Raw genomic sequence first — 22,143 nt, 5'->3', positions numbered from 1 at the left:
TATCGAAGAAACTGGAGCAAGTCAAATGTTATAACTTTTATTGAGTTTGGACATTTATTCTTGCATAATTCTCTTATTACTTCTCCTGCTATCAAGTAATCTATTACTGAAAAAAAAAAATGATGTTAGTAAGGTGCACTTTTGGGCATGGTTATTCATGCTTTGCTTATTCAGGCCTTCATTTGTTATATTTCATTTTATGTAGACTTTTCCTAAAGGCTCACAAAGTTTTGTGTTGCATATGCGAAGTCTCCTTTGACTTTTTCTTCCTTGTGCTGAGTAACAAAGCTCTCACTGTCCGTTTTTTTTTTTTCTTTTTTTTCTAGCTGCCTATCTAAAGTGAAGTTTAGATTTTTTTTTTTTCTATTTCTAGTTTGCATATTATGATGGGACTGGCTTGTTGAGTTTGATTTCTAGTCTGGTCACTGCCAATGTGATGTTTGTCCTTTCTCCCTTTGTTCCTGTGGATTTACACAAGTAACTTTGATTCCCAAATCCTAAAAATGTTAGGCTGGTAGTTGACTCTAAGTTAATCCAATGTGACGGGTGTAAGTGTGCAATGTTGATTCCAGTCTCCATTTGTCCATAAAATGGAGGAAAGGATGAATAGATAGCTTACATGTTGGCTTTAGATCTTAGTTTCATATAGTAATATCTGATAGTTGGATAGATTTAAAGAAAAGACAAAATTCACAACCATAATATATTTAGTTAAGAGATATGACTAGACTGAGACACCTCTGATGATAGGACATGGCAATATGCACTCAGATGGGAGAGCTTTTCCAAAATTAGATCCCTGTTGTGCTTTGAAGTTATTTAGTGATTAATATTTAGTGACTACATGATTTGTATAGCTGTATGTTGAGTATTAAAGTTGTACATTTTATTGGGAGGGGTTTTGGCATCAGAAATCATCACTGCATTCCTCTGTTTTTCATTTATGCATTTTCTGATGCTTCTAGTTATAATTTTCTGTGCTCACTCTTCATGGTGGCATTGTAGAGGAGTCACATTGACTCTTAGAGAATGGGAATGGTGGAAATGGGACAAAACGTATATATGCACATCTACGTATATCAGTGCAAATTGGAGATCCCAAAGAAGTTATCCATGTGTCTTTGATATTTGGTAAGCAACTTAAGAATTCAGAGTAATCATAACTATGTTCATAGATTACATGTTGTAAAACAAGCTTTTTAGCCTTGCGGATTATTAACTGTTGCAGTACATTTCATGGCTCAGGTGAAAGTACATAAAAAAGTACTTCTCAGGAAAGTTATATGAAGTATATTGCCTGTCTTGAGATGGCATTTTTGTGAGTTTTGGATAGGAACGTGAGAGGGTAAGGATAGACTATATTGGAGCAGAGTTTAGCTGTGATGTCTGTTGAAAACGGAATTTTTTCTTCTGCTTGGGTGACTCTGAATTCCACATGTGTTAAAGATGGTGTTCAGCTGAAGTCTGTGTTCTCTGTTTCAACAGAAGCAGCTAATCATAACATCTTATGTTCAGAGGTAGTCTTAATGAAATGGGATGTAAGGCTTTTGGAGCTAAGATATAATGTTTTTGTGAAGCTGTACTTATAAAAGATCAAAGCAATTAAGATTATGCGATCCCTAAAGAAAGGAACAGGAAGTACGACGAGACAAAATACAAATGTACACAACTTGCCATAACCAGTTAAAAGAAAATTTTCTGTGGCTGGTATATTTATTCCTTCTGTAACTGCAATGCATAGCATTATGTAAGAATTTAGAATTGTGATTTGCTGGCAAATTGCTCCACTATGTCCTCACAAACATTTTACTAAGACATTATAAGACTGTATTGGCTTGAAATTTAAAGATTATCACCAAGTGTCTGTGTAGTTTACAGTTTATTAAAATAGTAATTAAATTTTGTTTGTATTGAAATATAAATGTTTGCCATTTGTTTGCAATTTGTTGTTGAAACTGGTGATGGGAGGCATTTTTGATGCTCCCAAACGCCTGCATGAAGTCATCATTTTACATTTATGATAGAGAAACTTTTTGTTGTCTATTGTATTGATTTTTTTTTAAAAGTATCTCATATTAAAGTGGTTTGGAATAAGAATATCTACATTCTTCTTCTTCTTCTTCTTCTTTCAGCTGCTCCCGTTAGGGCTTGCCACAGCAGATCATCTTCTTCCATATCTTTCTGTCCTCTGCATCTTGTTCTGTTACACCCATCACCTGCATGTTCTCTCTCACCACATCAATAAACGTTCACTTAGGCCTTACTCTTTTCCTCTATCCTTAGCATCCTTCTCCCAATATACCCAGTGTCTCTCCTCTGCACATGTCCAGACCAGCGCAATCTCGCCTCTCTGACTTTGTCTCCCAACCGTCCAACTTGAGCTGACCCTCTAATGTACTCATTTCTAATCCTATCCATCCTCGTCACACCCAGTGTAAATCTTAGCAGCTTTAACTCTGACACCTCCAGCTCTGTCTCCTGCTTTCTGGTCCGTGCCACCGTCTCAACCCATACAACATAGCTGGTCTCACTACTGTCCTGTAGGCCTTCCCCTTCACTCTTGCTGATACCCGTCTGTCACAAATTACTCCTGACACTCTTCTCCACCCATTCCACCCCGCCAGCACTCTCTTCTTCACCTCTCTCCCACAGTCTCCATTACTCTGTACTGTTGATCCCAAGTATTTAAAACTCATCCACCTTCGCCAACTGTACTCCCTGCATCCTCACCATTCCACTGACCTCCCTCTCATTTACACACATGTATTCTGTCTTGTTCCTACTGACCTTCACTCCTCTCCTCTCTAGAGCATATCGCCACCTCTCCAAGGTCTCCTTGACCTTCTCCCTACTATCGCTACAGATCACAATGTTATCGGCAAACATCATAGTCCACGGGGACTCCTGTCTAATCTCGTCTGTCAACCTGTCCATCACCATTGCAAATAAGAAAAGGCTCAGAGCTGATCCCTGATGTAATCCCACCTCCACGTTGAATGCATCCGTCGCTCCTACCGCAGACCTCACCATGGTCACACTTCCCTCATACATATCCTGTATAACTCTTACGTACTTCTGCCACTCCCGCCTTCATCATACAATATCACAGCTCCTCTCAAGGCACCCTGTCATATCCTTCATGCTTTGGCTCATCAGTTTTATTCCCCTGTAGTTACTCCTCCTTATTCTTAAATATCGGCACCAGTACACTTCTTCTCCACTCCTAAGGCATCGTCTCACTTTCCACGATTCTATTAAACAATCTGGTTAAAAAATCCACTGCCATCTCTCCTAAACACCTCCATGCTTTCATAGGTATGTCATCTGGACCAACGGCCTTTCCATTTTTCATCCTCTTCATAGCTGTCCTTACTACCTCCTTGCTAATCCGTTGCACTTCCTGATTCAATATCTCCCCATCATCCAAATTCTTCTCTCTCGTTCTCTTCATCCATCAGCCTCTCAAAGTACTCTTTTCATCTGCTCAACTCTCTCCCCTCATTTGTGAGTACGTTTCCATCTTTATCCTTTATCACCCTAACCTGCTGAACATCTTTCCCAGCTCGGTCCCTCTGTCTAGCCAATCGGTACAGGTCCTTTTCTCCCTCCTTAGTATCCAACCTCTCATACAGCTCATCATATGACTTTTCTTTAGCATTCGCCACCTCTCTCTTCATCTTGCGCCTTATCTCCTTGTACTCTTGTCTACTTTCTGCATCTCTCTGACTATCCCATTTCTTCTTTGCCATCCTCTTCTTCTGTATACTCTCCTGTATTTCTTCATTCCACCACCCGTTTTCCTTTTCCTCCTTCATCTTTCCAGATGTCATGCCAAGCACCCTTCTTGCTGTCACCCTTACTACATCTGCTATAGTTTCCCAACTATCTGGTAACTCTTCACTGCCACTCAGTGCCTTTCTCACCTCCTCCCTACACTCAAACTTGCAGTCTTCCTTTTTCAACTTCCACCATTTGACCCTTGGCTCTGCCCTCACTCTATTCCTCTTCTTGATCTCCAATGTCATCCTATAGACCACCATCCTATGCTGCTTAACTACACTTTCCCCTGCCACCACTTTGCAGTCTTCAATCTCCTTCAGATCAACTCTTCTGCATAGGATATAATCTACCTTTGTGCATCTTCCTCCACTCTTGTACATCACCCAATGTTCCTCCCTCTTCTTAAAATACATATTCACCATAGCCATGTCCATCCTTTTGGCAAAATCCACTATCCTCTGACCTTCTTCATTCCTCTACTTGACACCATACCTACCCATCATCTTCTCGTCTCCACTGTTCCCTTCACCAACATGCCCATTGAAATCCGCTCCAATCACCACTTTCTGTCCCTTGGGTACACTGTTCATCACCTTATCCAACTCACTCCGAAAATCTTCTTTTTTATCCATTGCACACCCAACTTGTGGGGCATATGCACTAACAACATTCATCATCACACCTCCAATTTCCAACTTCATAATCATTAGTCTGCCTGACACTCTTTTCACCACCAACACACTCTTGACATACTGTTCCTTCAGAATAACTGCAACCCCATTTCTCCTCCCATCCACACCATGATATAACAAATTGAATCCACCTCCAATCCCCTTCCATTTAGTCTCATGCATGCACAACATATAAACAATCCTTCTCTCCATCATATCTGCTAACTCTCTCCCCTTACCAGTCATACTGCCAACATTCAAAGTTCCTACCCTCAGTTCCACTCTCTTTACTTTCCTCCTCTCCTCCAGCCTCCGGACACATCTCCCCTCTCTTCTTCTCCTTCTTCTTCTTCGGCCAATAGTAGCCCAATTTCCGCTAGCACCCTGTTGGCTAACAGTACTGGTGGTGTATCTCAAATGTTTTTTCAAATTAACAGCTATTTTGGAATAATACTGGAAATTATCAAAATAATTTAATATTCTCTTTTTGAAACCTTGTACATCCTGTGTTTTGTATTAATGTTTAAGTTATTTCTGTCAAATTGTCACTGATTCTTTCTTTGATTTATAAATCTGAGCTATAGAGCATAGGTATGCTGCATATTAAGAATATTGAAAAAAATTAGAGATGCCCAGATATTTTGTTTATACTTGCATGAGTGTAGATTTGCAGACAAAGCAATTAAGGATGATTTTGGATATTCTGTTGTTAGGAAAAGGAGTATGTGTCCTGCTGATCAGGCGTTTCTTCATATCAGACAGGATATCCTTATTATAATTATACTTGAAGCCTATTTTGATTGTTATGAACTTTGAATGTACTAGACTTCTACAGCTTTCAAGGGTTTTTTTTTATTTAATCCTCTTGAAAGGCTTGACTTCCATTTCAGAAGCTCTGTGACTTCTGCTAAACATTGTGGGGGAGGAGGAGGAGGAGGAAGAGGAAGAGACAGCTTTCTTCAGGCTAAGCTCCAGCAGAGCTGGTTCCAGTGAGCCTGTCTGTAAATCAACTGGACATTTTGTCAAATGTTATTCCTTCTTCACTCCTCTGTTCTTTACATTTATCACATTTTAGCAGAACATTCTCAAAAACATAACACATGTGAACTTTAAATCCATTAGCCTGCTACTTTAATCAAGTGTTGTTTACATAAAGTCAGCAGAGGTGCAAGGCAGAACATGTTTGTAATTGTGTTTTACTTTGAGAAGTACAGTATAAAAAACTAGTCATTACATCTAAATGGAAGGTAAAGATTATTACATGATTGCTGATTACATCTTGCCTGAAAAAGGGGCCTGAGTTTTCTCGAAAGCTTTCATATTGTAATCTTTTTAGTTGGCCAATAAAAGGTGTCATTTTATTTGACTTCTCACTACATCCGTAACTGTTAACACGGTACAACACCCTAGTACTACCTAACCACATGGAAAGTGAATATTCTCCGTTACAGTGAAGTGAGATAGAAAACTGCATTTTATACTACAGAAATTTGACCTGGTGGTATCCTGGCCACCTCTGTTAAGAAATCGTTATTTTATATACAGTAACCCTTTATAGTGTACACGGCCTAAGAGATGCATCAATAGATGTTTTTCCAGGCCCTTCCGTCCAGTTCTATGGTCCTGGGGAGGGTTAAGCCTTTGCTCAGCAACACCAAGTACGCATGCTCTAACAGGCCAGTTTAGCATCACAAATTAGCCTAACATATACTTTTTTTGATTGAGAGTACACCATGAGAAGGATGTGTAGAGACAGTGGAAGAATGTGCAACTTCACACTCAAGGGGGACCAAGTTTCCAAGCCCACTGTCCATTAAACTGTACAAAAGGGAAGGCAGAAGATGGTGAGCTAATCATAAATTTTGTGAACAAAGCAAGTTTGTAAAAATCAAGGTCAAAGTAAATTCCTCTTTTTTCCTATTTCTGTGTGGTCGTCAATACTGCATGCATTGATCATCCTTCTCAAAACAGCTCTGTCCTGCTTCTTCTCCACAGTCAAATGCTTTCCCTTTAGATCTTATTTTACTTTATCCATCCACCTCCACTTTGGCCTCCCTTGCTTTCTCTTCACCTGTACTTCCATGCCCATCATTCTTTTGCTCACATAATCATTGTCTCTCCTCATCAAATGTCCATACCACTTAAACCTACTTTCCTGTACTTTGATAGGTATCTCTCCCACTTCTGTTGTAGGGCAGCATGGTGGGAGAGAGGTAGTGCTTCTGCCTTGCAGTAAGTAGACCAGGGTTTGCATCCTGGGTCTTCCCTGCATGAAGTTTGCATGCTCTCCCTGTATCTGCATTGATTTCCTCTCGCAGTCCAGGTTAGGTGAATTTGCGATGTGTGTGTTTGTCCTGTGATGGACTGATGCCGTGTCCAGGGTCTGTTTCTGCCTTGGCACCCTATGCTAGCTGGGATAGGCTCCAGGAGACACCCACAAACCTGTTCAGGACCTAGGTTAGAAAATGACTGACTTTTGTTGTACCTCTGATTGTCTCATGTCTTATTCTATCATTTTTTGTAATTCCACACTTCCATCTCAACATTCTTATTTCTGCCAAATCTAACTTCTTGTCCTGCACTCCCCTTACTACCCATGTCTTAGCTACATACGTCATTGCTGGTCTTACCACTGTCTTAGAATCCTTACCTTTTAACCTTAGTCTTAACTCTTCAATCACACAATTTTCCTGATGCCTTCTTCCAATTGTTCAATCCACACTGCACTCTGTGGGTTGTGTCTACTTGTCATTTTCCATCTTGGGCTACCACTGATTAGATATTTAAATGTATCCACTCTTTTTAATAGCTGTCCCTGCAGGCAACATCTTAATCTTAATCATAATTAAACCTCATAAAACTTTAATTGGTTTTGTTTTTAGTTAAATAACAAACTACCATATATAAGAAAGCAGAAAAAGAAAAACAATAATTTACATGCAATATTCATTGCCAGTCTTTCTAATCTTCTCCTTATTACTAAACTGGCATTTGCTGAGTGAACAAATTATGTCTTGTAATGTTTTTCTTTCTTGTAACATTCTGTCACTTATCAAAATGATCAGATGCAATTTATAGTGTAGAAAAATACACAAAGAAATGGTGGAACATCTGGGTAGGATCCAGCCTTAGATGAAGTGCCAGTTCATCTCAGAACACCCTCACTCACTCTTGACCATTTTAGAATTGTCAGCTCTGTTTTTAGGATGCAGGAGGAAGGCACACAAAGGCTCAGGGAGAAGGTTCTAAAGCTATAAAGGCTGATGTTGGGCATGAAATCTGGACAAAGGGCTCTGGAGCTGTCAGGCAGCAGCACAAACTCTTTCTTGATGTGGCAGCCTGATAATGAGAAGCACGGTTTTGAAGGTGTTCACACAATGAAAATGAAGCCAGCTGAACATTTGTAGTTATTTCTTCAGATCAGACCAGGCATAATTAAGCTACAGCTAGTAGTAAGCTACAGCTGTTAGTAAGTAATTACAGTATAGTATAATTAGTAGATATAACATATTTGGCAGATCCCTCCACCAAGACAATGGTACATGAGTAGGACACATTAAAATTGCTTTCATATATTTTATACAATTGAAACTCAAACAAGCTCAGAGACTTTCTTGGAGTCTTGCAGTAAGTCATATACAGTATGGCTATTAAACCAGCAGACAAATTGATTTATAGGTAATTAATATAAACAGTAATCCATCAATTTATTGCCCACACCTTTTTTTTGTTAGTACCTCTGCCATTACCAGTAGCAGCATGGTGCAGGAGCCCTTTTTGAGAATCTGGATGATTATAGGACTAACTCGTGCAAATGCCTAAACTCAGTATAAAAAAATAATACATATCAATATAAGAAAATAATCAATTTCATGTACAGCACACTGTGGTGGGCTGGCGCCCTGCCCAGGATTTGTTCCTGTGTTGGCTGGGATTGGCTCCAGCAGACCCCTGTGACCCTGTGTTAGGAAGCAGTGCAGTGTCAACACTGTATATGGTGGAGATGGTGCGCTGCTGACCTCGACTCGGGATGTTGTGGGTCGGTGGGAGGAGTACTTCGAAGCCCTCCTCAATCGCACTAACATGCCTTCCAATGAGGAAGCAGAGCCTGGGTACTCGGAGGTGGGCTCCCCCAACTCTGGGACTGAGGTCACCAAGGTGGTTAAAAAACTCCTTGGTGGCAAGGCCACGGAGGTGGATGAGATACGCCTGGAGTTCCCCAAGGCTCTGGATGTTATAGGACTGTCATGGCTGACACGTCTCTGCAACATCGCATGATCATCGGGGACAGTGCCTCTGGATTGGCACACCGGGGTGGTGGTCCCCCTCTTTAAGAAAGGGGATCGGAGGGTGTGTTCCAACTACAGAGGGATCACACTACTCAGCCTCCCTAGAAAAGTCTATTCAGGGGTCCTGGAGAGGAGGGTCCGTCGGATAGTCGAACCTCAGATTCAGGAGGAACAGTGTGGTTTTCGTCCTGGTCGCGGAACATTGGACCAGCTCTAAACCCTTAGCAGGGTCCTGGAGGGTGCATGGGAGTTTGCCCAACCAGTCTACATGTGTTTTGTGGACTTGGAAAAGGCGTTTGACCGTGTCTCTTGGAGAATCCTGTTGGGGGTGCTCCGGGAGTATGGGGTACCGGACCCCCTGATAAGTGCTGTTCAGTGCCTGTACAACCGCTGTCAGAGCTTGGTCCGCATTGCCGGCAGTAAGTCGAACCCGTTTCCAGTGAGCAGGGCTGCCCTTTGTCACCGATTCTGTTCATAACTTTTATGGACAGAATTTCTAGGCATAGTCAGGGTGTTGAGGGGGTCCAGTTTTGGTGGACTCAGGATTGGGTCACTGCTTTTTGCAGATGATGATGTCCTGTTTGCTTCATCAGGCTGTGATCTTCAGCTCTCTCTGAATCGGTTCGCAGCTGAGTGTGAAGCGGCTGGGGTGGGAATCAGCACCTCCAAATCCGAAACCATGGTCCTCAGCCGAAAAAGGGTGGAGTGCCCTCTCAGGATTGGGAGCGAGATCTGGCCCCTGGTGGAGCAGTTCAAGTATCTCGAGGTCTTGTTCACGATTGAGGGAAGAATGGAGTGTGAGATCGATAGGCAGAACAGTGCGGTGTCCGCAGTGATGCGGGCTCTGTATCGGTCTGTCGTGGTGAAAAAGGAGCTGAGCCATAAGGCAAAGCTCTGAATTTACCAGTCGATCTATGTTCCTACCAGCACCTATGGTCATGAGCTATGAGTAGTGACCGAAAGAATGAGATTGCGAATACAAGCGGCTGAAATGAGTTTCCTCCGCAGGGTGTCTGGGCTTTCCCTTAAAGATAAAGTGAGAATCTCAATCATCCAGGAGGGGCTCAGAGTAGAGCCGCTGCTCCTCCGCATCGAGAGGAGTCAGATGAGGTGGCTCGGGCATCTGATCAAGATGCCTCCTGGACGCCTCCCTGGCGAGGTGTTCTGGGCACATCCAACCGGGAGGAAGCCCCGGGGAAGACCCAGGACATGCTGGAGGGACTATGTCTCCCAGCTGGCCTGGGAACGCCTCGGGATTCCCCGAGAAGTGCTAGAAGTGGCAGGGGAGAGGGAAGTCTGGGCATCTCAGCTCAAGCTGCTGCCCCTGCGACCCGACCTTGGATAAGTGGAAGAGGATGGATGGTATGGATACTAATTCATAATTGAATTATGGAAACATACAAAGAAACCTTGCCCAGTGTGGTATAAAAGCTGCTGTGTTATGGTTATTTTTAAAAGCAGTTTATTGTAGGCCACAGTCATCCTGCTTGTATAATAATCAAAAGAGCCCAGAACATCAATTAGAAATTCAACTGAATAAAATGGTCCTTCTGCAGCCTGCGACTTATTGACACTCCCTTCATTTCCAGAGAAACCCTTTGTGGGAGGCACCAAACATGTGTCAGAACAAAAGGAAAAAGCTCCAGGGATTTAAGGGTTAGAGATCACCACTTTTTCCCCAGCTCTGCTTAAAGATTTTTCTCCATATTGGCTTGCAGATGAGGCCCAGTGTCAGGAATTGTGAGATTGATGGCAGAGCTGCCCCTAATAAAAAAGAGTTCAATGCCAGCAAATGTTATCATCTTTGGGATCAGTTGGCCATTTTTTAATCTAACACAGTTACATAACGGGTAATTACAAGCTTACTTTTTTCCTCGGAAGGGTATGTATAAGAAAATTACATAAAGCAGCACTGAACTCCTGGATGGCTGGCCTGCAGTCTGTTGGATGATAGTATATTTAAGATTTGCAGTCTTTGTTCTGGTATTCTTACTTGATTACTTCCTCTGACAGAGTTACCTACATACTTAGGGGCTGAGCTGTAAACCCTAGTAGTGCAAATTCATTTCACAACCATGCACTTTGTAACCCTGAGCAAGTCCCTCATTCAGGCAGTTTTTAAAAATCAATAAATGCACTCAAAAATGTGCACAACTTGATTGCAAGTTTAAGGAGCTTTTAAAATTCTATACTGTGAATGACACTGTATTAAATTAATTTGAACATTAAAAATGTAATTATCATCTCAGCTCTCTGTCTTAAATCAATAATATCCCTAATGATAGTCAGCAGTAGACGTCTGCTGGGAAGTTTGCATGTTCTTCCCTCTGTTTGCTTAGGTTTTCCTCTACACTTTCCTCTCCTACATCCGCAAAGATTTTCAGGATAAGTTCTCTGGTGGCTATAAATTGCCCCCAGTGTGAATGTGAGAGTGGTTATGTAGGTGGGACATGAGTTTGGAGGGTTGCCTTATCTAGGACTTTTTCCTACTGCTGGGATGGGCTCTGCCTCATTGAGATTAAACACTTTAAAGAATATTATGCTAAGCTGTGCTCATTCTTTTCTCAAAATGAATATTCTTTCACTGATTTAAACTGGTGGCAGCACACTAGTGGTGTGGTTACAACTGCTCCTGTAGAGATCCCGGGATTGTGGATTAAAGTTTCACACTTATTTCTTGTCCATTTGGGGTTAGCACATTCTCTGGTGTAGTTTTCCCGTACATCCCAAAAGATTTGTGTGTGTGTGAGTGAGTGAGTAAGGGAGTAAGAGGGCCCTCTGAGCCCTGGGCTGTGACCCCCATACTCTGATTTGGTTAAACAGGTTTGAAATGTTATAGCATTAGTGCTAGTAGTTTGCTTCTTATATCCTCTAACTTTTTAAATTATATCAGGAGATGCATTTAAATTTTCTGTCCATTTTCTAACATAATTAATTCAGGGTGAAGCTATCTTAGAAACTCTTGGTGCAAGGCAGAAACCAACCCTGGATGAGGTGCCAGTGTATTGTAGGACATTCCTATTCACATACCCACCTTCATTCACATGTTGTCAGTGTGAGTCACCATTTAATTGAAGGCTCATGTCTTTGGGTTATAGAAGGAAAATAAGAGTACCCAGAGAATAAGCCACATAGACTCAGAGAGAATGAGTAAACTGTACACAGACAGTGACCTGGCTGTTATCTTATCCCTGGAGCTCGGAGGCAGCAGCACTAACCCCTGCTCCACCATGTTACCCAACAGCAATTGGAAAATGATCTAAAATAGTTTGATTGGCAACTTTGTAAAATGGTCTTGGCATCCCAAAGTTATCCAGGATGATGCTGAGCAAATTTATTCTGACAGAATTTTAATTGTAATTATCTGTTTTTTTGATGTGTAATGTGTGTTGTATTCCTAAAGTAAATCTATGATTGTAACTACAAGCACTACATTATTTATAGCTCCTTTAATGATAGCCTTTCCTTTTCCATGGTCAAGTGCAACTTTATTGTTCTTTTAGGTCTTTGAATCATTTGCAGATAGCTGGATGTTTGCATTGTGTATCTGCTGTGTGCATTTCCAGGTCAGGATTATAGTTTAAACTAAGAAACCACCTCGTTATGTGGATATTATACTGGTTTCAATTTTAAATATGCAGAGAGAAAGAACAAATAAACTTGCTTGATAACAGCTCACAGTGGAATACACTAGTGGCTAAAGCTGGTCCAGGGCAGCACGTCTTAGAGTAAATGGGCAGCATTAATCAAGACTGCCTCTAATTTTGCCATTATTGTTTTTTGTACCTTTATCTCTTGTGTATCTTTAGTGTCAGTTCTGTGATAATAACTGGCCTTCCTAATCACTTTATTCTAGAATCCCTGAGCTGGTGTTGCATACTATCAGATATAACCATAAAGCAGTGTGCTGGGTACAGGTGACTGGTAGATCATGACCAGCAACATGTCATGGACATTAAAAGACTTCAGTCTTACGAATAAGAAAAACGAATTTTTATATAAATCAGGTCAATGTTTTCCAACCAGGCTAATGTTCAGATAAATGCACATGTACTTATAAATTGTACCACCTCTTCATCCTCCCCCCATTGTGATCAATGATCACTAGGGGCTAGCTAGTATATCATAAAACCAGCACCATTTCCATAGTTTTTGTACTTTTCAGTAGTGAGTGGTTGTCCCTGTACCCTGTGACAAGTTCCTCCACCTACATTATTTACATCACAGCCCAACATGATTATTCTAAAATAATATAAATGAATTTTTGCAATGTTTTGAAAAGTTTTAGAGATATTCTGTAAGGCAGAATTTGATTTGCTTTAGTTTAAGATACTATAGATTGTCACTTAACCACTAAGTTATAGTAAGCATGTTAAGATTCTTCCATGTTGAGCAAGATAAGTCTGCATGCTAGCAGGGTGGTGTAGGCTATTAAAATTGAGTTATCCCTACATACTTTAATGCCATCTGGGAGTACACCAGATATCACTGTTAATGGATCAGGTACATATATATCTGAAGTGTATTCTACTGCATGTATGACTGAGTTGTTAGGATCTTTGAAGGGTAGATGCTGTTCTAGTCATTACCAAGACTAACCAATATGGCCTCTAGGAGTAATATTGATATGAGATGTGAAAAGTTGAGTAGGTTTCTTTCAACAAAATATTTAATTTGAAAAGGTAAAGGATGTGTGTAGCTAGAAACTAAAATTTGGAGGGTAATTGCTCATAAGTTGCAAATACATTGTCTATATAAAGATCTCCAAGTGCCTTAATCACTAGCGGTTTTCATATAAACGAGGAAGTCTTCCATGTTATGTGTCCTTCACTAGTTCCATATTTTAAGTAACTGGTCGATGACTGGGTTTCTGACGAGCTGGTGATAGTATTGTTTAGATCACAAGGCAGTGCATACAAATAAGACTTATAGTGGGATATGTTTTTCATTGCAAGCAAGACATAAGTGGATTTGTGCTGATTTACAAGATTTTTTGTTTGTATATTTGCAGCCTAGTCGTAAAATTGAATGTTAGGTAATGTCATGTCACCTTTGGCTTTAGATATTTGTAGAGTTTCCTTTTAAATGTGTAACCAATTTGAATTCCAGATAAATGATGTATAATTGAGTCTTATTTCTTAAAGAATGATTTGTTTATGCATGTATAAGGATACTTTGGAATAGATATAGCAGCTTAGGGAGGATGTTCATTTGGACAATGTTAATTCTGTCTTCTAGGGTGAGATCGGGAGAGTTGGCCATTTATTACATTCTTGTTTGAAATTATGCATGGCACTTCCAAAATTATACTGTAAAATTTACTTGTCATGGTTATCCCAGATATTTTAACTGTTTTAATATTATGAACGAATAGCTATTACAATATGTTATAGAGTTCACTGGAAAAAAACACACTTTTATTCAGATTAATTTTAAATCCCGAAATCCTGTAACATTCTTCTAACATGTTTTAGACTAATGGTAGAAGTGATTGTAGGTCTGTAAAATGATAAAGAACCATATCATCTGCTTATAGTGATCTTTTTGGTTTGAGTCCTTTGATAATCCCCTTTATCACTGGGATGTTTCATTGTTATAGTTGCACTGCATCATGTATTTAAAAAATATGGGCTTATTATCATCATTCAATTAAAAAGTGTAATTACTGGTACAGCAAAGTAAAAAACTTATTTTTTAGTTAGAGCTTCCTCCTCCCTGTATGACTGAGTAGAATAATACCTTGTAATGGTTCACCAATTAACTGGCTACCAGTAAGAATCAATCAGATTCTTTTTTTATTATGTGTTCCGCTGGTATCAGTATTTCGTGAAATAGGTTTCTTTTTAGTTTACTTTTCTTAGCACATCTGAATGGGTGGAATTTATTCAAGTGAGTACCTTTATATTCAGTTTCTTTATGTTAATATACCAAAAATAAATAAAAGCTACTTCCATTTATCTCAATGGAGTAATGAAATGTCAAGCAAAATGACACCTTTTATTGTCTAACTAAAAAGATTACAATATGCAAGCTTTGGAGGCAACTCGGACCTCTTCTTCAGGCAAGATGTAATACTCAATGGAATATAAATGTAGCAGTTAGCATGCTGTAATTACTAACACAGAAGCATAAGTAAAGCATAGAGTTTAAGAAACTCTGCTTCTAACTTAAGTAGGAACTTGGTCTGGTTTTATATGTCCAGTTTGTTGTGTTTGTTTGCTGGAATGTAGTATAGTAGTGGATCACAAGTGAATATCATGTGGAACATTACATTTCCTACATTCTATTGCTTTTTCATGGATAAATATCTACTTAACAAAAGTGTCTTACATGCTGATGGTGGGACCTTTTGTCTTGCATGACCATCTAAAAAGAAAAAAGCTTCCTTGATTGAGATGCTGAAAAAGTCAAGAAAAAGAAAGGTGCAACCTTATAACTGGATGAAAGCTGTTGTAGAAAACAGATGGCTGAATCCACAAATCACTCTACAGGAACTTGAGAAAAGTAAACAATCTACACCAGAGGTGCCTACACTTCTTCGGCTTGCAAGCTACTTTTAAAATGACCAGGTCGAAATGATCTACCTACGTTAAAAATGATATATACTGAGTAAACATTAGACATAAAATGTATGTTGTCCTACCTTGTCATAACTGAATAACCTTTATGGCACAATAACAATTCAATACATTTATGGTCACTACTCTGTTTGGATTTAATAATCGTCATGTGTGAAAAGGCTGACTCGCTTTTGAGTTCAGCCGAGTGAAAAATGACACCTGTCCGATTAACTGCGATTTTAGTTCCCTCTCCTTTCTCCTTCTCAGATCAATTTTTGGAAGGACATCAGTTTCGTAGTTTTTATGAACAGTTTGAAAGTCCCTTTCCACATTTTTCTTCTTTGGAATAGCAATGATAGATTTCAGACAAACGCACTTCGGTTGTGACATTGTGAGAAAAAAAATCCTCTTCCAATTTCACATCCAGCCCATACCCTCTCCAAACAATTTTGTTTAAAATCCCTTCTTTAGTCGATATAAATTGGAAGGCTAACTAGATCACAGCCGGAGTTTTGCAGTAGCTTGCGCGTTTGATTGTGTGTGCGGGATGACCAGTGTGTTGGAAGAAAAGAGATCTCAGACTGGCCGCCCTGTATGCCAATCAAGTGGCAAATGCCATAGGGAGGATATATGATAGACTAACGTTTAAAAAAACTTTTTTTTTTGAATGCAACGCGATCTACCGGTTGATTGCGATCAACGCATTGGGCACCCTGATCTACACATTTACCACAGTAACTTGATGCATTATAGAATAGATATAGAAAAATTACCACCTCTAGTTTGATTATTATTAAACAATTTTCAAAGGATAAAAAATATTCTTTAATCATTCCTTAAAAGTTTACCTTTTGTATTATTAATTTAAATTGTACATATGACACTTGTTCATAGTAGAGTCCCCCAAAATTGGCATATAGATGTCAGTGATCTGAATAAGACATTAAAATCCTGCATGGTATGAGCTATGAGAAAAGACTGAAGGAGACAGCTTATACAAACAGAGATTAGGAGGAGGCATTGCATAATTGTTTAAAATTATGAACAAAATTAGTACTGTAGGTTGAGTGCCAGCTGTCACCTTAAAGTGAGCTCCTCAACAAAACACAAGGAGTTAGAGTAAATTTCACAGAAACGTTAGGTTTTTCTTTAGATAGCGAACCACAGATACATGGGAAAAGTTACCAAGTAGTTTTGGAACACAGTAGTACTCTTGAGACATTTGAATCTCGACTTGATTATATTTTGCAAAGGTTAGGTAAAGTGGGCTTAATTTCCTGTGTTGGGCAGAATGGCCTTTAAACATCTAAAAATGTATACTTTTTCTAATAAGAAGGGCTGTGCTGGTATAGACATGTTACTTTTTCATTTTGGACCATTTGTCCTGGACAAATGGAGAAGACAGTAGGTGCATATAAAGCTAACAGGAAAAGCAAGTGACATTGCATCTTACCAGAAGTGTAAACTATATAGCTATAGGAACAAAGGCAACATGGGCTGAGCAGGTGAAATGAAGCAAGATACCAGTATTGGACAAACATGAGCTTCATACGGGCTCAGCATGTGCTGCAAAATTGGGACTAACTGTTCACACTGGAACCACATATGTGTTTCTGTCATTCATTTTATATGTCTGTTGAGCTACAGTATGTGTATTTTTCTAGTTATGAACACAGTGCAAACTTTTCTGCAGCCTACTAATTGACAATGTTCCAAAAAATGTATGTTACTACCTAAAATATGTTGATTATGTAAAAGTATTTGCTAAATTGCTTTATCCTGAGACATATAATCTATAAGTGCAGAAGTATGACCAAAATGGTGATGATATTGCTAGTATCGCTATTTGTATATTCTCAATTTGGTATTTGTCCAAGTTCTTGCATTACATATGCACATAATACTTTATTTTGGAAAATCAATAAATTAAATAATATAGAGTTGATGAAAACTTGGGAAAACCTTTTCATGCTTGCACATCCAGTCTTTATTTCTACTGAACTAAGTTTTATATAGCACCTTTTATAAAAAGCACTATTTACAAAATATCTTAAGAAAAGCAAATGTTAAGATGAAAGTTGAAATTAAAGATCCCTGAGGGTTGAAACAGATTACAGCACTAGTGCATTTTGCTGCAGACACTTTTAGGGCTGTGGCAGACTAGGATTTCAATGGGGTTTACTGTTCCAGTAATAATAATAATAATAATAATAATGTCTCTGTTCTGTTGGCTCTGTTTGTGTTTGGAGTCTTTAGGCAGTACTAGGCCATGCTGTTCTGAGAACTCTGCAGTAATCCAACATAATGTACACACTCAGCAATAATGGCTGCAGTGTCCTTTCTCTGGTTTCCAGGTCAGTGCGCAGCAAATAAAAGCGTGTCCTGATTTAGACAAAAGCTGGAAACAAAAGTCTAAAAAGAAAGAAAAAAACATATCCCGTCATACAGAATTATATAAACTGAGGTATGTTTGCCTTTTGATTAAGTGTTCATTCTCATAAGGGTTTCCGTTAAAAGTCATTTTTTCTTTCAGACCTTGAAACCTTAAAGTGAGGTTTAGCAATCAAGTGACTGCAACTGCCAGTTTCCATTGTGCAAAAATTTTAAATGTGTGAGCCAACGATGGCAGGTTTATCTCAAAACAATAAAGCCATCCAGTCCAATAACTATTGATAGATAGAATTTTTAGTGTAATTTTGTGGCATGACTGGAACTTCGTGCTTAGAGAGGTTAAGCCAATAGCAGGAACTTCTGTGAGAGACCTCCTTGGCTTCTCTCCAAGTGACGATCCTCTTTATTGCTTTCAATAAATAAGATTTCCCCCTTTTTATTTAGTAATTCTTCTGAGAATTTTGTCTTCGTGTCAATTTGGGCAAACCTGAAACACATTTTTTTTTAAACCGATAATGATATTGGTATGTTGGCAGTAAAGAGAACTGATTACTGATATTGCTGGTGTGTTTAAGTATCAAGATTGCCTGCAAAACATTCAGAATGAAAAGAAAATTATAAAGTGAAGTTATTTTCCAATGTTTTCATTTAAACTTTAAACTTATGACTTTTTTATTTATTTTTTAACACAAAGCACAGAGATATTTGATGTTTGTCACTCCCTTTTGTGTGATTGTTAATTTGATGATTATAAAGATGATAATATAGTCCACATTGACTTAAATATGAAGAATAAACTTCACTGTTAACAGTTGTCATATTATGCACTCTCATCTGTTGATGATACAAATAATATTTTATTAGAGTATTAATGAATAAAGAAATTAATCAGTGCACACACATATATCTTAAGAGATGTGCATGCAATAATAAAATTAAAATGAAATGCATTTATCTGCATATATTTGTATAATATGTACTATTTAAAGTAGATTATTATTGTTACATAACCAGGAGTGTGCTTGCCATAGACGTATCCAGCTTTATTCATATTTACGCCTTTTTTGCTTTAAGTTGTTTTTTTGGCTGAAATAAACAGTACCTGTTTGATAGTCTAGTGTAAATTGATCACATTTGAAGGTAAATAGACTTGTGGATGCAATTGCAGGTCCAAGTGCCAGATTAAGCTTTGAATCCATAAAGGGGGAGGGTAGCTTAGGTCTATTTAGAATATCACAGAAGTGTTCCATCAGTGTTGCCATGATCCCCTTCTTGTACAATTTTTGACCTGCAGTTGCATCTCCAAGTCCATTTACCATCAACTGTGATCCATTTACACTAGCTGAACTTACAAAGGCCTCAAGAGGAGAAAATTTGCTGGCATTGATAATATTTGCGTTGAAATTCTTAAATACAGCTCCTCTGAGATGGCCGAATGATGGTTCAATATGTGTAATCTGGCTTGACTGAACACAAGGCATTATCGTCAGACTCCCCAAGAAATGAGGCCTATGTGACTGCAATAACTGGAGAGGTATTACAGTCCTATATGTACAAGGAAAAGTCTTTAGCAATATGATTCTTAATAAACTGAAAGAATATGTTGATTTAGTCCTCCAAGTAGAACAAGCTGGCTTTAGGCCACGGTGATCCTGCACCGACCAAATCTTCACAATCCAGAGAATTCTAGAGAAGATACTAACTAGTCCATCAGTTACCTATCCTGCTAACCTTCATCAACTTTGAAAAGGCATTTGATAGCCTTGACCGTGATGCCTTGTGGAAGATACTCTCCTTTTATGGCTTCCCATCCAAATACATATGGGTGATTGTCAGCTTGTATTGTAGGAGCAAATGTTGCATCTTCAGGCTCCTCCCTATACATCAACAGCAATTACCGTTCACTTATCTTGGCAGTCTGCTTACCTGCAACAACAACACTGCAGCCGAGATCAAGACATGCATTGCCAGGGAATCTTCTACTATGACCAGATTGAAGAAAATTTGGGACAACAAGCAGCTCTCCATATACACCAAGATTAAATTATGTGCCAGTGTTATCATCCCAGTTCTTCTATATGGAGCTGAGACATTGTCCCTCATGAAGGCACAACACGATAAACTGGACGGCTTAGATTCACACTGCCTACGCCAAATCACGCTCATATGCTGACAAGAAATGACCACTATATATATGGTCCACACAAGAGCTGCCCAGTTGCCCACCAGTCTCAAACTTCAGAAAAGGTGCCTGGCTTGGTTCGGCTATCTTATACGTATGAACAACAGCACATTACCCAAACGAGCCATGCAGTGGGCCCTTCGTGGAAAACACCAACCAGGCAGACCAAAGACGAACATTAATGAAGACCTTCACTAATTGGGTATGAATTGGACAGAAGCACAATCACTGGCACTTGATAAATCTGCTTGGTGTCATTATATTTCTGCCTTATATACCACGCGGCACAAAAGGTCTCAAGAAGAAGAATGTTGTAGTCTACTTGAACATTTAAATTTGCATAATTCTCAGACTCCAACTTGTACTGAGAAGGTACTAGCTTCTCACATTAGCAGTTTCTGAAGACAAACACAAACTAGCAGGGAAGAGAGTAAGGCAAGAAATTAGGGCTGGGTATCAGCACTGATGTACTGATTCGATACAGTATCAATTTTATCTTGATTGAATAAGTGCAAGCTTTTTTAGAAATTACTTAACCATGGATGGAGAACATTAATATAATGTGTCAAACTTCAGTAACACTTATATTTGAAGGGTGTGTACATAGTGACTTCATAACATATGCATAAGAATGGAATTACATTTAAGAAATATTCTTAATTAGCAATGAACAGTTAACATCAGTATTGTCAAAATGTGGAACAAGATATTGCTCTTTTAAAAAAAAAAAAAAAAAAAAAAAGCACTGCACTCATTCAAAAGTCACCATAATTTAAATAACATGTATCGCCACCTGCAGTGGGTTGGCGCCCTGACCGGGATTGGTTCCTGCCTTGCGCCCTGTGTTGGCTAGGATTGGCTCCAGCAGACCCCCGTGACCCTGTGTTCGGATTAAACGGGTTAGACAATGGATGGATGGATGGATGTATCGCCACATCAGAGTCCACACATATTATGGGGCGCTCCTTTTTTAATAAAGTTCAATAACATCTACTTTATAAAATGTCTGCATCATCCTGTAAATAATATTATTATAGTCATATGTTTCTTTCTAAATAATAAATGTTATTCAGTAATCTGTTCGAGTGTTAAGAATCTCCATGTAAACACCCTTCAACTAAAACCGTTAGCCAGATTTGTTCTTCTATTACACATTTAAATAGCCTTGAATTAGTTGGAATTAAAGATACAGTGGGAAGACTCGCATTAATCAGTCTCAAAAATGTGTCCTCACAGTTACTCCTCAGACAAAAGGTAAGCATTTTTGAAATAAGGATCTTGATCTGATACATGTTGACATTGATGTTGGTTGAATAGAACATAAAAGACAAAGAACCAACCATCGTGACTGACAGTACCACTAATATGATCTGTGTAGTACAGCTGATGTAGCGACTCATGTCAGCTGCTTTGCACACGTGCTCACTTTGGTATCACAGGCTGCTGTGAAAATTAAAAAAATTGCGCGCTTGCTCGGCTGGGTGAGCTGCATTGCAGACTTTTTTCCACCGTAGCAGTACAGCTAGTCACACACTTAAGGAGAAATCTACAACCTTTATTGGACTTGCCAACACACAAACTTGGGATTGATGTGATGGAACAGTGCATTGGAAATGCTAGGAAGTATTTTGGAACAGCATCCTGCCAACTCAGTAGCAACTTTGCTCCTAGTGTGACTGGCGTTCATCGCTCTTATCTGCAACACATCTTCCACAGGTACCCGGTCTTTTTTAAAGTAGTGACATGAGAGACGTGGTGATGCTTTGCTTAAGATCTTCATAAAGCATAGGTACTATAACTTCACTCATTTGCCTTCTGATTGATATAGCATACCGCAGTTCCAAAACCTGAATCATTTGTTGAAAGCCATTGTTTTCAAGAATGGTGTAGTGTCTCTTATTGTTACTAATAAAAACTGCTATTGATTCTTTTATTTTTGGGCAAAAGGTGAATTAAATGGAAGCATGGCACTAAGTGACATCTCCAGTGCAGATTGTTTAGGCTCTTCTCATTTGGATGTCTACTCAGATTATGTTTATGGGTGACATTGGGATAAATTGTGTCTCTATGTGCTACAACAATACTTAACTTCTGAGTAGCACAGCTTACATATGGCTGTGCTTTTATACAGTTGTTCTTTACTGATGTAACATTTTAATCAGTAGTAAGTCCACACACCTGATTTAAGTGTAGGAACTAATTTCAGTTGAGGTGGACACACCATTTTATGCAAGGTAGTAAAGTGTTCCTTCTATAGAAAGCTTTAACGG

General features: G+C 39.1%; 1 protein-coding gene across 1 annotated transcript in view; it reads left to right on the top strand.

The window, feature by feature from the left end:
• The window catches only part of fam171a1 (family with sequence similarity 171 member A1), a 189,373-nt gene that overhangs the window by 84,239 nt on the left and 82,991 nt on the right, over positions 1 to 22,143 (top strand). The gene's annotated exons all lie outside the window — the stretch shown is intronic.

The sequence above is a fragment of the Polypterus senegalus genome, chromosome 15, assembly GCF_016835505.1.
Source record: "Polypterus senegalus isolate Bchr_013 chromosome 15, ASM1683550v1, whole genome shotgun sequence".
Taxonomy (NCBI): domain Eukaryota; kingdom Metazoa; phylum Chordata; class Cladistia; order Polypteriformes; family Polypteridae; genus Polypterus; species Polypterus senegalus.
Note: the sequence above shows the minus strand (reverse complement) of the source record. Positions and strands in the feature narration are given on the sequence as shown.